This window comes from Myotis nattereri, assembly GCF_964212035.1.
Source record: "Myotis nattereri genome assembly, chromosome: 1".
NCBI lineage: Eukaryota > Metazoa > Chordata > Mammalia > Chiroptera > Vespertilionidae > Myotis > Myotis nattereri.
The window spans coordinates 52,293,186-52,308,580 of record NC_138075.1 but is presented as its reverse complement, the minus strand read 5'-3'; the positions used below and the strand labels follow the sequence as shown (position 1 = coordinate 52,308,580).

The window sequence follows — 15,395 nt, the reverse complement described above, 5'->3', positions numbered from 1 at the left end:
AAAAAATTATTTTATTTCAACCCTTTTTTTTAATTGTACCGTAAATATGGTCAATAATCCCGTGATCAGTTGTAATTTTTAGTTACGAAAAATTAGCTAAGATGTAGTCAGTATTTTGCTTAAATATTGCACAAGCACCAAGGAAAATGAAATACTGTAAAGCGCTTACCGACACCGTTCGGCTTTAGGGACAGACCGGTAAAGCGAGTACAAAGGGGAGGGCCGGGGAGGCAGGGGCGGGACAGTGAGAACCGAGGCTCCGAGCAGGCGCAGAAACACACAGATGTTACTGGAGGCGTGACGGCTACAGCGATCTCACTTTCCGAACTGTCGTAAAGCCGCGGAGTGTCGTGCTCGTTGGGTAGAAGAGGGATTGGTAAGGCGGCGGCGGCGGCAGCAGCGGCAGCAGCAGAACAGCAGCAGTGGCGGCGACGGAGGCGAGGTGCTAGGTCCGTGCAGCCTCGGAACGCCCACCGCTTGTGGGAAGGAGTTCCCGTGGGACCAAGTTAGGCATTCTGAGCCCGAACCGGCTGAGCTGGGCCGAACCAGGCGCTGCCGCTCGTACAGTTTTGGTGGCGGTGACAGACGCCGCTCCTGACTAGAGGGGCCTATCAGGCCGAGATCTGAATCGCAGATCGCCGGCTCTCGACATAGCCTCGCCCACCCTGGTATCTCCTGTCTTCCTTCCTGGGCCGGCGACTCCAGGACCCTGGGAAGAGGGCGGCTAATGACTAAGGTGAGGGGGCCAGGGGGGAGGGGATCGCCGGGAGGCCGCGCGTGCGCGCAACGGGGGAGGGGCCGGCCTGGAGGGGAGAAAGAGGAAGGGCTGCGGCCGCGGCAGGCTGGGGTCGGCGACCGGCCGGCGGTGGCTGGCGGCGTCGTGACTTAGGGTCTGGGTCTCCGCAGATGGGTGTTGGAGCGCCGCGTTCGTCCGCAGACACACCCACACCCCGCAGAGTAAGGAAGTGTGGGCGAGGGGGCTTCTTTTCCGACTCCCCCTGGAGTCGCAGGATGGGGGCCGAGGACCCAGGCGTGGGAGTGTGATTTGACAATGGAGTGATGAGGGGCACCCGCGCCCAGGGTGTCTGTCGGAGGGCGCCGAGTCGGCCTGGCGGTTGGGGAGTTGCCTTCTGTGATCAAGGAAACGTCGTCCGCGGAACCGCAGAAATACAGACGCGCCCGATTTTGTACAGAGTTGGCTCGGTCATTAAGAAAGAAGCTTGATATTTTTGTTCTCAGATAATTTGTCAGTGGCAGTGCCGTAGGAAGTAGCTGTTCTCTGCTGCAGAAATAGAGGGTTTTCACAATCGTCCTTAAGTAGGTTACAGTAAATCTTTACGGATACTTTTTAACCTAGGTCTTAAGTTTTAACGTTAAAAAACAAAAAACAAAAACAAAACAACACGAGCCAGTGTAGGGTGTTCATTTAATGTGTTCATGTTCGTGGTGTGGAGGGACTTCATTGTATTTTATGCTTTCCTGTTTCTTGATTTGTATGCGGCATGAATTTAGGACCCTGAAGGGGTAAGATGCCAGCTGACATAGACTTTAGAGTTGCTATCCTTTATGAACCTGTCCATCCAAACTTTATTCCATTTGGTATTTTATGTTTAATTTTCTTGTGTTAGGGACCTCTGGAACCAAAAAGAACAGACTGGGGGAAATAGTTTCATTTCCTTTCTCATTTTTGTTTGTCATTGCTTTCCAATAATAGAAGGTAATGTCATTATTATATAGAAGTCCTATAATAATGGTTTTACTTAGCTTTATTAGGGTGAAGATCTACATTTTGATAGTTTGTTACTGTATTTTTTAGAAAAAATTTTCATATAAACCATGTTGTTTTTCATACTATACAGTAGTCATTGGTGGTTTTTGTTGGACAAAATAGGATGAGAAAGAAGCCCTTTTACTGTAAAAATAATCTTAAATTGTCTTTTTTTTTTTTAAAGCCTTGAATTATTTTACATTAGTTTGTCTCTTGTCATTTAACCTTGGACAAATGACATCTCTACTGCTTGCTTGTTTGTTTCCTAAGATTTAATAGTTTTTAAAGAACTAGTGAGGATATTTTTGAATTGGTCTGATAAGTATTGTATGAAAAACTAGTAGAGTCTCTCCCTGTTCATCAGGGCTGCTGTATCTTATGTGTGTGGAATCTTCCATCACTTTTTTCCTTTTGTTTGGTGTCTTTTGGTCACTTTCATGTTAGCTCTTTCACTAGAGCTGATTTTTAAAGAAAGATACAGCCAAAATTCCATTTTGGTGGAAAATACGTTATAGTGGAGCTTACATCTTGACAGATTTCACTTCAGTACTTTATTTCCATGGGTAATTGAAAAATACCTATACAGGTGTTTAAAATAAGAGAACAGCAATTTACATGTCCTAAAGCAAGGAATAGTCAATAAATATTTCTAAATAGTTATTTTTACTTTAAAATGTGGAGTAAAAAACTCACTGAATTAAACCAGTTGGATTTTTTTAGATGTTTCTTTTATTATTTTGCCAAAGAAGGGTTTCTATAGCATGCTTCACTTAGAGAATAATTATATGTGCCCGTGACATTTCCCCCCCTATGAGCTAGGACTTCAATGGGGGGGGAAATGACAGTACTAAAAATGATAGTAATTAAAGTATGTTATAACACAACATTAACATTCTATGCGGGAACATTATCTTATGAAAGAATGCTGGGCTAGAGATAGGAGCTCTGGATTTAAGATCTGGCTGTGCTTGCTATTCATTAGATCTGTGACTATTGATAACCACCCTGGACTTCAGATCTCTCACTGTTAAAGGACAAGTGTGGGATAGATAACTCTTGTTTTGTCTAGGTCCCAAATTTAATGGTTGGTATTTTTACTTCGGTATTTTTGGTATTCATTGTTATATTCATTATGATCCAGTCTCCAGAAAGAATGCTATACTGAGACTCTGAGTTCATTCATGATACATACTGGTACTGTATATTAGGAAAAAAATCAGTGATGAAGCCATGTTTGTTTTTCTAGGTAATGCCTCTGTCACATTGTAGCTATTTTTCATGATTTAATAGCTCTCATGTGATACTAAAAAATGAAACTTTGTTTTAAATCCTGGTAATGCTTTTGAAATCATCCTGAATAATTTTTCTTTCAGGAAACTTATCACAGTTCAGTAAAAGTCCAGTAAAATGGCATACACCTCTGTTCTTTCTTTTCTGTATGCCACAGATTCTTGGTAACAGCTGGCCCAGGTTTCTACAGATACTCGATTTAAATCATTACATGAGGAGTGAGCGACAAATGTTTAAAAACAAATACTACTGAGCTTACATTTTAAATAGAGATACTGCCTTATTATTTAGTCATTTGGTAAGTATTTATTGAATGCCTCATGTTTTTGGCATTGTTCTTGGCCTTCAGTGAAGAAGGCACTCTGCCCCCATGGGGTGGACAATCTACGGGGGAAACATCTAGTAAACAGAATAGTTTTAGGTAGTGGTGAGTGCCGTGAAAAAAATAGGACCATGTAATGGAGAATGAATGAAAGTGGAGCTCTACTATGGGTTGAGTGGTTAGAGAGGGCCTCTTTTTAGAGGTAATATTTGATTTGCGATCAATGGCTGGAAAGAATCAGCCATAGTGACAATCTGGAGGAAGAGTGCTGTAGAGAAAGGGAACAGCAAATACATTAAATTGGGTTTGATTCTGGAGAATCTACAAGTGAAAACTGGTTTGTCTGTTAGGCTTTTTCATAATTGCTGAAAGACAATTTAGAAAGGTTGGGAATATTTTATGTGTAGCAGCCAAATGTAATGTGTTGACCTTGTTTAAATCCTGACTCAAATCAGTAAAACTATTTTTAAAACACTTGGGAAGAATCCTGAATGGGGATGAGTATTAGATGATGTCAAGGAATTGTTAATTTTGTTAGGGACGATAATGGCATTATGTTTATGTAAGAATATGCCCATATTTTTTTAAAGATGGAAACTGAAGAATGAGGAGGACAAATAAGATGTCTGGCATTTGTTTAAAAATATTTCCAAGCTCAACTGGCGTTGCTCAGTGGTTGAGCTTAGATCTGTGAACCAGGAGGTCATGGTTCTGTTCCTGGTCAGGAAACATGCCTGGGTTGTGGGCCTGATCCCCAGTAGGTGGCATGCAGGAGGCAGGCGATCAGTGATTCTCTCTCATCGTTGATGTTTCTATTTCTCTTCCTCTCTGAAATCAATAAAAATATATTTTAAAAAATACTTCCAAGCAGAAAAGGGATACAGGGGGAAGAGAAGAGCTAAATGAAGCAAGTGTGGTGTAATCTTGACAGTTGTTGGGTTGGAGTGTGATAGGTATGTGGGTATTAATAATATTCTCTGCTTTTGTGAGTTTTGAAAATGTCCACGTTTAGAAATGTATTTAAAATAATTTATACCAGCATTTATTCAACAAATATGACTGCTATATTTCAGCCACTGTGTCAGTGCTTGAGTTAAAACAAAGAGCCAGGACCTTTAGGCCTGCCTCTGAGGAGCTTCTGGTTTGCTGGAGGAAGGAAGAGTTCCTCAGTGTGTACTGTGTTAACATGAAATCATAGATTTTTGTGGAGGTATACAGGATCAGCATCTTAGTGTTTATGTGATTCCTTGAAAAGTCTTTTTCTTTTTCTAGAGAATTAAAAATTTAAGAAATTCTATATGGAGCTAGCTATATGCCAGTCTAAGTCACTGTTGTAGTCATTTCCCTTATTTGTATTTACTATATAGGACATCAGAATAAATTACTTCCTTTCACCATCTCTTCATATCCCAATTTGCCTTTATTAAAATTTTTTATTTTGAAATAATTTCAGAAGTACAGAAAAATATAAAATAGTCCTGAAAACTCTTAAATAGCTTATACTTAGATTTACCGATTTTTAACACTTGTCACATTTGCTTTCTAATTCTCTTTTCTGCCCATTTATCTCTAAACTAGTGGCCCAGTGCATGAAATTTGTGCACTCGGTGGGGGTGGTCCCTCAGCCCGGCCTGCACCCTCTTGCAGTATGAGAGCCCTCAGGGGATGGCCAACTGACAGGTTAGGCCTGTTTCCCCATAGGAAGCGGGCCTAAGCTATCAGTCAGACATCCTTAGCACTGTCGTGGAAGCGGGAGCTGTGCCTGCCAGCTGTGAACCCGGCTTTTGGCACACTGACCAGCAGGGGGCAACTCCTGCATTGAGCGTCTGTCCCCTGGTGGTCAGTGCATGTCATAGTGACTGGTCATTCCACCGTTTGGTCGATTTGCATATTAGCCTTTTATTATATAGGAATATTCACAGTATATTGCATTCTCTTGCATTATCACAGTACAGTTACTAAATTTAGGAAATTTAACATTGATAATATAAAACCTTTATCTAATCCATAGACCCTATTCCAGTTTTGTCAATTATTCCCAATGATAGCATTTGTTTCTTTATAGTGTTTTCCCCATAGGATCCAGTCTGGATCGCAAATTGCATTTAGTTGTAGTAACTTAGTTGCCTTTAATCTGAAATAGCGCTTTAGCTTTTTTCTTTCATTACATTAACATTTTTGAAGAATATAGGCTATATTATAGAATATTCTTCAATTTGGATTTGTCTGATGTTCCCTCATAATTAGATTCAGTTTAAACATCCTCAGGGGTTTTGTATCCTTCTCAGGTATGATACAGAAGCACATGTCATTGGTGTGCTGATGTTAATTTTTATTTACCTGGTGATGATATCTTGTTTCTTTATAGTATAGTTATACTTTTTCTTCTTGCACCTAATAAACAATCTGTGGGAATAACTTTGAGATAGTACAGATATCCTGCTTCTAATTTGACCTTCTATATCCTCATGAATTTGCCTCCTGGATTTAGCATATATTGATGATTATTGCCTGTACTTCTCTTTACTTTGATGGTTGCAAATGGTTATTTTTCTAATCCCTCCATCTTCTCTACCTTATCAGTATAGTCATGCTGTTATAGGAAGAAGCATCCTTTTATCTATTATCAATATGGACATGTGGGTTACAGTCCATTACTGCCTTTATTATTTTATGCTCAACTTGTCCCAGATTTGTCCAGTGGGAACCTCTTCGTCCTGGCTCCTGTGTCTTTTTGACATAATCTCTTAATTTTTCTTTAGTATTTCCTTTCTTTTTGGCACATTAGGATGTTTGAAACTTATCTTGATCTCAATCCTGGAATCAGCCATTTTCCAAGGACCCCGGGTGCCATTTTGTGGGGAATCCAACTTGCTTTTTTTTTTTTTAAATATATTTTATTGATTTTTCACAGAGAGGAAGGGAGAAGGATAGACAGTTAGAAACATCGATGAAAGAGAAACATCGATCAGCTGCCTCCTGCACACCCCCTACTGGGGATGTGCCTGCAACCAAGGTACATGCCCTAGACTGGAATCGAACCCGGGACCCTTCAGTCCGCAGGCCGACGCTGTATCCACTGAGCCAAACCGGTCAGGGCCCAACTTGCTTTTGAGTTACCTATTTATTCATAGTAATAATCTATTCTTTCCTGGATTAGGACATCCTCTGAGAAAAAATTAAAATTAAATTTTGATAGTGGGTTTATATTTCTATAAAGATTTTGTTCATGGTCCTAACTGGTTTGGCTCAGTGGATAGAGCATTGGCCTGTGGACTGAAAGGTCCCAGGTTTGATTCCGGTCAAGGGCATGTACCTTGGTTGCGGGCACATCCCCAGTAGGAGGTGTGCAGGAGGCAGCTGATCGATGTTTCTCTCTCATGGATGTTTCTAACTCTCTATCCCTCTCCCTTCCTCTCTGTAAAAAATCAATAAAATATATTTAGAAAAAAAAAAGATTTTGTTCATGTAGTAGTAATTACATAAGAATTAACAGTTTATTATATTTACCCCCCAAAAAACACCCCAACTTTTTAAAAAACTTTTTAATTGAATTTATTGGGTGACTTTGGTTAATAAACTTATATAGGTTTCAGGTATACAATTTCATAATACATCATCTGTATATTGTATTGTGTGTTCATCACCCCAAGTCAAGTCTCTTTCAGAAAGCAACTATTTTATTATTCTTTTCAAATAAGTGATTGATTTGATCTTAATTGTGATAAAATAAAATGGAAGGAATAAAATAAAAGGTTATCTTTACTTTGTGTTACTTTGTGTATATGTGGAGGGTGTGGATAGGGGAGGGTTTAAACACCTAATTTAAGCCCTAACCAGTTTGGCTCAGTGGATGGAACGTCGGCCTGCAGACTCAAGGGTCCCAGGTTCGATTCCTGTCAAGGACATGTACCTTGGTTGCGGGCACATACCCAGTGGCGGGTGTGTGGAAGGCAGCTGATCGATGTCTCTCTTTCTCATCGATGTTTCCAACTCTCTATTCCTCTCCCTTCCTCTCTGTAAAAAATCAATAAAATATAAAAAACAAAAACAAAACAAAAAACAAACAAACAAAAAAAACACTTAACTTAAAAAAAAGACTTAAGATTTATATACTTAAAACTGTTTTTAAGTTATAAGACCTTCTGGTCTGAAGGCAATTGTTGCTTTTTAAATGAAAATGTTTATTGTAATCCTATGTAATAAAAGGCTAATATGCAAAATGTCCCCACAACTGTGAGTTTGACCAGGGGGCAGGGCCGGCGGGCCGGCCAACTGCCTGCGGTCCCTTCCCCCAGCCAGCCCCTCCCCCAATCAGCCCCACCAACCTGATCTGGGGGCGGGCCAGCTGGCCAACCTCCTGTGGCCCCTTTCTGTGGCTGGCCCTGCCCCTGATTGGCCCTCATACCCTGATTGGGGTGGGGCCAGCCTGCCAACCGCCTGTGGCCCTTCCCCTCTGCCGGCCTGGCCTGATTGGCCCCAATTGGGGCAGGCCGGCCGGACCTCACCCGTGCACGAATTCGTGCCCTGGGCCTCTAATATAGAACAATCCTTCCTATGTAATAAAAGCCTAATATGCTAAGTTTCCGGTTATCCAGTTGTCCGTTCAACCAATCAAAGCATAATATGCTAATGATATGCTAAGCCCGCTCAACCTTTTGTTATGATGTGCACTGACCACCAGGGGGCAAACAGTTGACCGGTCAACCAGTCGCTATGACATGCACTGACCACCAAGGGGCAGATGCTCAATGCAGGAGTTACCCTCTGATGGTCAGGGAGCGCTGCTCAGCCAGAAGCCGGGCTCATGGCTGGCGAGTGCAGCAGCGGTGGCGGGAGTCTCTCCCGCCTCTGAGGCAGTGCTAAGGACCCCTCGGGGGATGTCTGACTGTCAGCTTAGGCCCACGGGCCTAAACCAGCATCCCTCAAGGGGTCCCAGAATGCGAGAGGGCGCAGGCCGGCTGAGGGACCCCTTTCCCCCCAGTGCACTAATGTTATGCACTGAGCCTCTAGTATTTCAATATTAGTGAAATCTCACAAGCACATTATTTCATGCAGTTACTTTTACATTTTGTCATATTTCACAGACATTCTCTCCTCTATGCATACTTGGTTTATTTTTCTTTTAAACCTAACATATGTGTTTTTCCAGATAATATTTTGAATGATTTTTATTTTTGCAACAGTTAATCTGCACTGATGATTTAAAAAGTTGAATCCAAAAGGCTTCTACTGAAAAACAGCAGTCCTCCTTCATTATCCCCTAGTTCCACTTCCTAAGCAGAAACATTCAGCTCTTAAAATTTTTTCTGGTATTTACTTCCATATTTCTAAGTAGTATATTAATATGTCTACGTAGCCACTTTTGATGTTTTTATTTATTTATTTATTTATTTATTTATGTATTTATTTAAATATATTTTATTGAATTTTTACAGAGAGGAAGGGAGAGGGATAGAGAGTTAGAAACATCAATGAGAGAGAAACATTGATCAGCTGCCTCCTGCACACCCCCAACTGGGGATGTGCCCACAACCAAGGTACATGCCCTTGACCAGAATCAAACCTGGGACCCTTGAGTCCGCAGGCCGACGCTCTATCCACTGAGCCAAACCAATTAGGGCTGTTTTTATTTTTTAAGAATTATTTAGTTTTTTTAAAGATAAAAGTAAAACATGCAAATATTACCAAATTCAGAACGTATAAAGGGTGTACAAGGAAAAATAAGTAGTCTTGCCATCCCTGTCTTCCTACTATCCAGTCCTTTTTCTTGGCGATAGATATATCTTCTTTTACTATTTTATATGTACAGCAGTTTTCAATCTGTGGTCTGGATTCTTAAGACCACATATTAAACACATAAAAAGGGGATAGTATGAATAACTTTAGGTCAATACAGTTGGATGAAATGGACAAATTATTTCCTCTGTTCCTCTCCTCTTGCTTCTTTTGGTTGATTTCAGGGTAGGACATATATTTGGGTCCTGGATTCTTAAGGGGGTCTTCAAATGTTTCAGAAGGTCTGCTAGGTTGAAACTATTTAATAATACAGTAATACTAAGTTCTTTGCTACTTAACTATGTTGACATTTGCATTGATGGTGCAAATACAGTGGTGGGTAAAACTGCTGGTCTGCAGTGCATATCAGGACAGTGGCAAAACTAATAATCATTATATTCTTCACTGCCACACATTTATAGGAAGAAGAAAAGGTTTCATTTAAAAATGACCTTTATGAAGCAGTAAAACTTGTTAATTTTATTAATCTTGACACTTTAATACATGTCTTTTTAATATTTCATGTGACAAAAATAGGAAGAATGTTATAAGGTGCTATGGCTGCATATGCTTGTCTTGAAGAAAAATACTTGTGTGATTGATTTGTGAGCTGGGCTAACAAACTAGTTGCTTTTTCATGAAACACTATTTTTACTTGAAAGAATGATAACTATAGTTATTTAAACGGGTATTTGTATATGTTTTCTGAAAAACAAATGAAGTGGGCCTGTCACTTCAGGGAAAACAACTGACAATTTATTGCCAAGATAAATTCAGTCTTTCAAGCAAAAATTAGAATTTTGGAAAACATATCTGCCACTATGAGCTTGGCAGCTTCTTAGCACCTTTCTGATGATAATGATGGTGATATTAACAAATGAGACTTTTCTTTTTTTGCTATTGTATAATGAAATGTGTTGGTGTTTGGAAAGATGTGTATAACTTGGTGGGCCCACTTTCTTCAAATGACCAATGCATGATATTACAAAATTATGCTGTGGGTAAAGGAAGGTCCACTTAAATAAATAGTTTTTAATGAAATGGTTTGAAAAGTTTCATTGATATGGTTTCCGATTCCACATTTACAAAATTACACTTTGTTAAGATTTGACATAGTGTCAAAGAAGAGTAATATCCACACTTATCTGAAAAGGTTATTAAAAATATTCCTTCCTTTGTTTTCAACTACATATTCGTGTGGAGCTGGGTTTTCTTATTAGATTGAATACAGAAGCAGATATAAGAACCTAGTTTTCTTTTAGTAAGCCAGACAATAAAGAGTAAAAATTTATAGCAGTGCCATGTTCTCAATTTTTTGGGAAAATATATTTATAAGTGTTACTTATATTAACATGTTTGGTTTACTGTTGCTGTTTTTAAATAATAAATTTTTAAACATTTATCAACTTTTTTTTCTAATATTGTATCCATAGCTATAACCCATATAATAAAAACTGTTTAGGTTTCTCAATCTCAATTAATTTTAAAAAGTATAAAGAGGTTCACAAGTCAAAAAGCTTGAGACTGCATTATGTTTTGACTGCTTATGGAAAAGGAGTTCACACTTCTCCCTTCACCCTTTCTTCCAGTATAGTTATATCGCAATTTTAGAATATTTTAAGTAGTAATTCAGCATATATTTATTGAATGCCAGCTATTTGTTCTAAGTTCTGGGACCACATAGTAGTGATTAAAACAAAGACTTGGCTCTAGTGAGAAAACAAGTAAATTTTACAAATGGTGATTATGAACTAAGCTGGAAAAAGAAGTTACGGGATTTGATAGCTTTTTAATTGTATGTAAGGTGGTCAGGAATGGTCTCATGAGCATTTGAGCACAGACCTAAAGGGAGTGAGAGAGCCTTGTGGCTATCTGGGAGACTGAGTAGTAATAGCATATTTGGCCTGCTCAAGGAATAGCCAAAAAGTAGCTGGAGGGAGTGGATGAGTAGTCAGTTTAGTGGAGATTATAGGGAAATTTGAGATAAGGGGATGTGTATAATTTACCATGTTTAAACAAGATACAAACATTTGCTTTTGATAAATATAACAGTTTTACCAGGAACAAGTTATGTTATTGATATGGAACTGGGCTTTCTTCCTAATTTTTAATGGTAAAATCATATTTAAGTATGTACATTTTTATATATGCGGGGAATAGGTTCACTTTATAAATTCTAAGTTTTATTAAGAAAATCATGTGATACAACATTTTTAGTACAGAACATCTACAGAATGTGATTTTAGTATATGTGCTGCCGAAGCGAGCACAGCAGAATGTGATTTATAATCATGGATTTAATTGTATTTTCTATGAAGTCACATTTCTTTAAAGAACTACATATAGTACTGGATAATACTTGCCATTTTATTTTCATAACCGTTGTCCTGCCTGTCATTCCTCTAATATGCCTTTCTTCTTTTTTTTCTTTTAATTTTTTATTGTTGAAAGTTTTACATATGTCTCCTTTTTCTGCCATTGATCTCTCCCCGCCCGCTCCCGCCCCCCAGCATATACCCTCAACCCCCCTATTGTCTGTGTTCATTGGTGATGCTGAAATGTCTTTATTCTTTTTGCCTTTATTCTTAATCTCACTTTTAAGCACTAACTTAAAACTTTTGTGAGGTTTCTTCTCCATAATGAATAGTTCTTCTGTTTTCTCATAGTATTTGGTTCTTATCTTGTTGTAGTTACTACATTTTATTAGAACTTAAGCATTTTCCCACTGTGGAGGTTCAGTTCTGAAAATTTCCATGGTAAATAGAAGAAACTGTGGTTGAAAAGTGTAAAATTTTATGTAAAAATAAGATCATGGGAACTGAAGTCGTGAGTGAACAGGTGAACAATCTTTTTTTTTTTTTAATTAAATCTTTATTGTTCAGATTATTACATTTGTTCCTCTTTTTTCCCCCCCATAACTCCCCTCCTCCCAGTTCCCGCCCCACCCTCTGCCCTCACTCCCCCCCCCCCCACTGTCCTCATCCATAGGTGCACGATTTTTGTCCAGTCTCTTCCCGCATCTCCCACACCCCTTTCCCCCCCCAAGAATAGTCAGTCCATTCCCTTTCTATGTCCCTGATTCTATTATAATCACCAGTTCATTCTGTTCATCAGATTATTTATTCACTTGATTCTTAGATTCACTTGTTGATAGATGCATATTTGTTGTTCATAATTTGTATCTTTACCTTTTTCTTCTTCTTCCTCTTCTTAAAGGATACCTTTCAGCATTTCATATAATCCTGGTTTGGTGGTGATGAACTCCTTTAGCTTTTCCTTATCTGTGAAGCTCTTTATCTGACCTTCAATTCTGAATGATTGCTTTGCTGGATAAAGTAATCTTGGTTGTAGGTTCTTGGTATTCATCACTTTGAATATTTCTTGCCACTCCCTTCTGGCCTGCAAAGTTTCTGTTGAGAAATCAGCTGACAGTCGTATGGGTATTCCCTTGTAGGTAACTGAGTTTCTTTCTCTTGCTGTTTTTAAGATTCTCTCTTTATCTTTTGCTCTTGGCATTTTAATGATGATGTGTCTTGGTGTGGTCCTCTTTGGATTCCTTTTGTTTGGGGTTCTCTGCGCTTCTTGGACCTGTAAGTCCATTTCTTTCACCAGGTGGGGGAAGTTTTCTGTCATGATTTCTTCAAATAGGTTTTCAATATCTTGCTCTCTCTCATCTTCTGGCACCCCTATAATTCTGATGTTGGTACGCTTGAAGCTGTCCCAGAGGCTCCTTACACTATCCTCGCATTTTTGGATTCTTTTTTCATTCCGCCCCTCCAGTTGGGTGTTTTTTGCTTCCTCGCATTTCAGATCATTGACTTGATTCTTGCGCTCCTCTGGTCTGCTGTCGGGAGTCTGTATAATATTCGTTATTTCAGTCCGTGTATGCTTAATTTCTAGTTGGTTCCCCAATGTAACATCGAGGGTCTCATTAGTTTTCTTGTAGATCTCATTAAGTTTATCAGCGGCTTCTAAACAGTTCTTGAGAGACCTTAAAAGTGTGGTTCTGAACTCTATATCTTCCATTGACAATTTTGTCCTGTTTCTTTGTCTCCGCATTTTGTTATGCTTCCTTGGTGCACCCCCTAGTGGTCTTTGTGCGCAGTCTTGTAGTTAAGCCTTGATTGTTGTAGCTAATACCAGGGAGGGTTTGACCTCCAGGCCAAGTGGCTGTGAGAATCAGCTGTGTCTACAGTGAGAGAACTTCTGTCCTCTAGGGAGGTGCTAATCTAGCCTTTGCCTGAGGCTATCCGGCAAATGCCTCTGTGCAGGGCTTGGGTCTCACAGGATCAACAGGGTGGGCCGGAGAGAGCAGTTATGGCGGCTCTCAGTCCTGTCCCCAGGGGCTCTGCCTCTCTGAGTCCCAGCACCCGCTGCAAACCTCGGAGAGAAAGCTGCACTCGCTCTGACCGAAGCCAGACAGTCCCGCTTCTCCCGTTTGAGTCTGGGTCCCTAAAGACTCGCCTGTATCTGGAGCTCAGAGTCTGCGACTCCCTCCTGATTGAAAACGCCAACCGCGCCCTCCACCGCCAGCCCGCTCTGCGCACTCCGCACCTCAGAATTTGACTTCCGCAGTGCGCCTCCTCTGAGTGTCCGTATGCATTTCTCTTTCCTCCTAGTTGTAGGACTTCCACTCAGCCAGCGTTCCTGTGGTTTTGGGTGATGTCCGTTTGGTCTTTTAGTTTCACTTTTGAAGTAGTTGTTCAAGGCAGCAAACTCCGGCGTTAACCTATGCCGCCATCTTGGTTCTCTGAACAATCTTTTCATTTAGTTTTTAAAAAAGAGAGATCTAAACCAACAATTTACATGGGAATTTAGATATAGATGTTTGTGCCAGACCTTAGGCAAGTCACTAAACTTCTATAAACCTCAGTTCTGTGGAGATAATAGTTTTTGGTGAGGATGAAATAAAATGTAAACATGGCACATAGGTCCTTCCTTACAGGCCTTACCTGATCTGGCCCTTGAACACCTTTTCTTCCACTGTCCTTTTTCTGTTCTTTGCACATGTTAGGCCCATTCCTGTTACACAATCTTTCCTAACTGTTTCCTTTGCCAGGAATTCTCTTCCTCTTAGAACTGTGTGGCTTGGCTGACTGGTGACTGGTTCTTTCTCATGATTCAGGACTTCAATTTCTAGGCAAGGAACCTGTTGATGGTCAGCCTTTATCATTTGCTTTATTTCCTTGATAGCACATATTTCTCATTAAAATTTTAACTTCATTGTTTGTCTGTGTATGCCTTGTTTGTCCTTATTTGCATGTAATTTCCATGAGAGCAAGAACTTTCTGTACCCTGTTCATGGCTCATCCCAGTGCCTACAACAGTGTCCAGCTCAGTGGTTCTCAACCTTCTGGCCCTTTAAATACAGTTCCTCATGTTGTGACCCAACCATAAAATTATTTTTGTTGCTACTTCGTAACCGTAATGTTGCTACTGTTATGAATCGTAATGCAAATATCTGATATGCAGGATGGTCTTAGGCGACCCCTGTGAAAGGGTCGTTCTCCCGCCAAAGGGGTCGCGACCCACAGGTTGAGAACTGCTGGTCCAGCTTATCATAGGCTCACAATAAATATTTATTGAATGAAAACAGTAAGTAATAAATGTTAGCTAATATATTATCAGTGATATTGTATTTTCTAAAATATTAATAAGCTGTCCTGGCTGGTGTGGCTTGGTTGGAGCGTTGTCCTGTGTATCTTTTGGTTTGCAGGTTTGATTTTGGTCAGGGCACATACCTAGGTTGCAGGTTCAATTCCGGGTCGGGATGCATGCGCAAGGCAACTAATAGGTGTATTTCTCTCACTTTGATGTTTCTCTCTTTTTTCCTCTCTCTCTCCCTTCGTCCCTTTTGAAAGTAAGTAACTATAAATAAATAACTAAAAATAAAATAATGAGCTACTATAAAATTAATTTCTGCTACCTGGGTGACATTTCCAGATTCTGGTCTGATTCCAGATGCTTGGGATAGAGAAAGTTTGGATAACCTAACTTGGCTTTCTTCTGTTTGCCATAACTGAGTTGATCTTTCTGAAACCTTCTTCTTAGACTCTTGGATTTACCTATTTTATTGTAGTGTGAATGAATGTTTTTCTTCGTAGATAGCAGTTCTGGGTAGCAGTTCTAAGACCTAGACTTAATTTTCACTAGTCTTATGTGGTCTTGAACAAGCTTCAGTTTAAAATATTTTTTCTTTTTCTCTCATCATCTTTACTAACCCTGAGTTGCTTCTTT

The 15,395-nt window shown here is 39.8% G+C and overlaps 1 protein-coding gene across 1 annotated transcript in view; it reads left to right on the top strand.

The window, feature by feature from the left end:
- The first annotated feature begins 356 nt into the window (after positions 1-356).
- The window catches only part of RNF111 (ring finger protein 111), a 101,879-nt gene continuing 86,840 nt past the window's right edge, over positions 357-15,395 (top strand). Inside the window, exon 1 of the mRNA XM_081099073.1 lies at positions 357-736. The gene's annotated coding sequence lies outside the window, so the exon portion shown is untranslated. The remainder of the gene's footprint in view (positions 737-15,395) is intronic.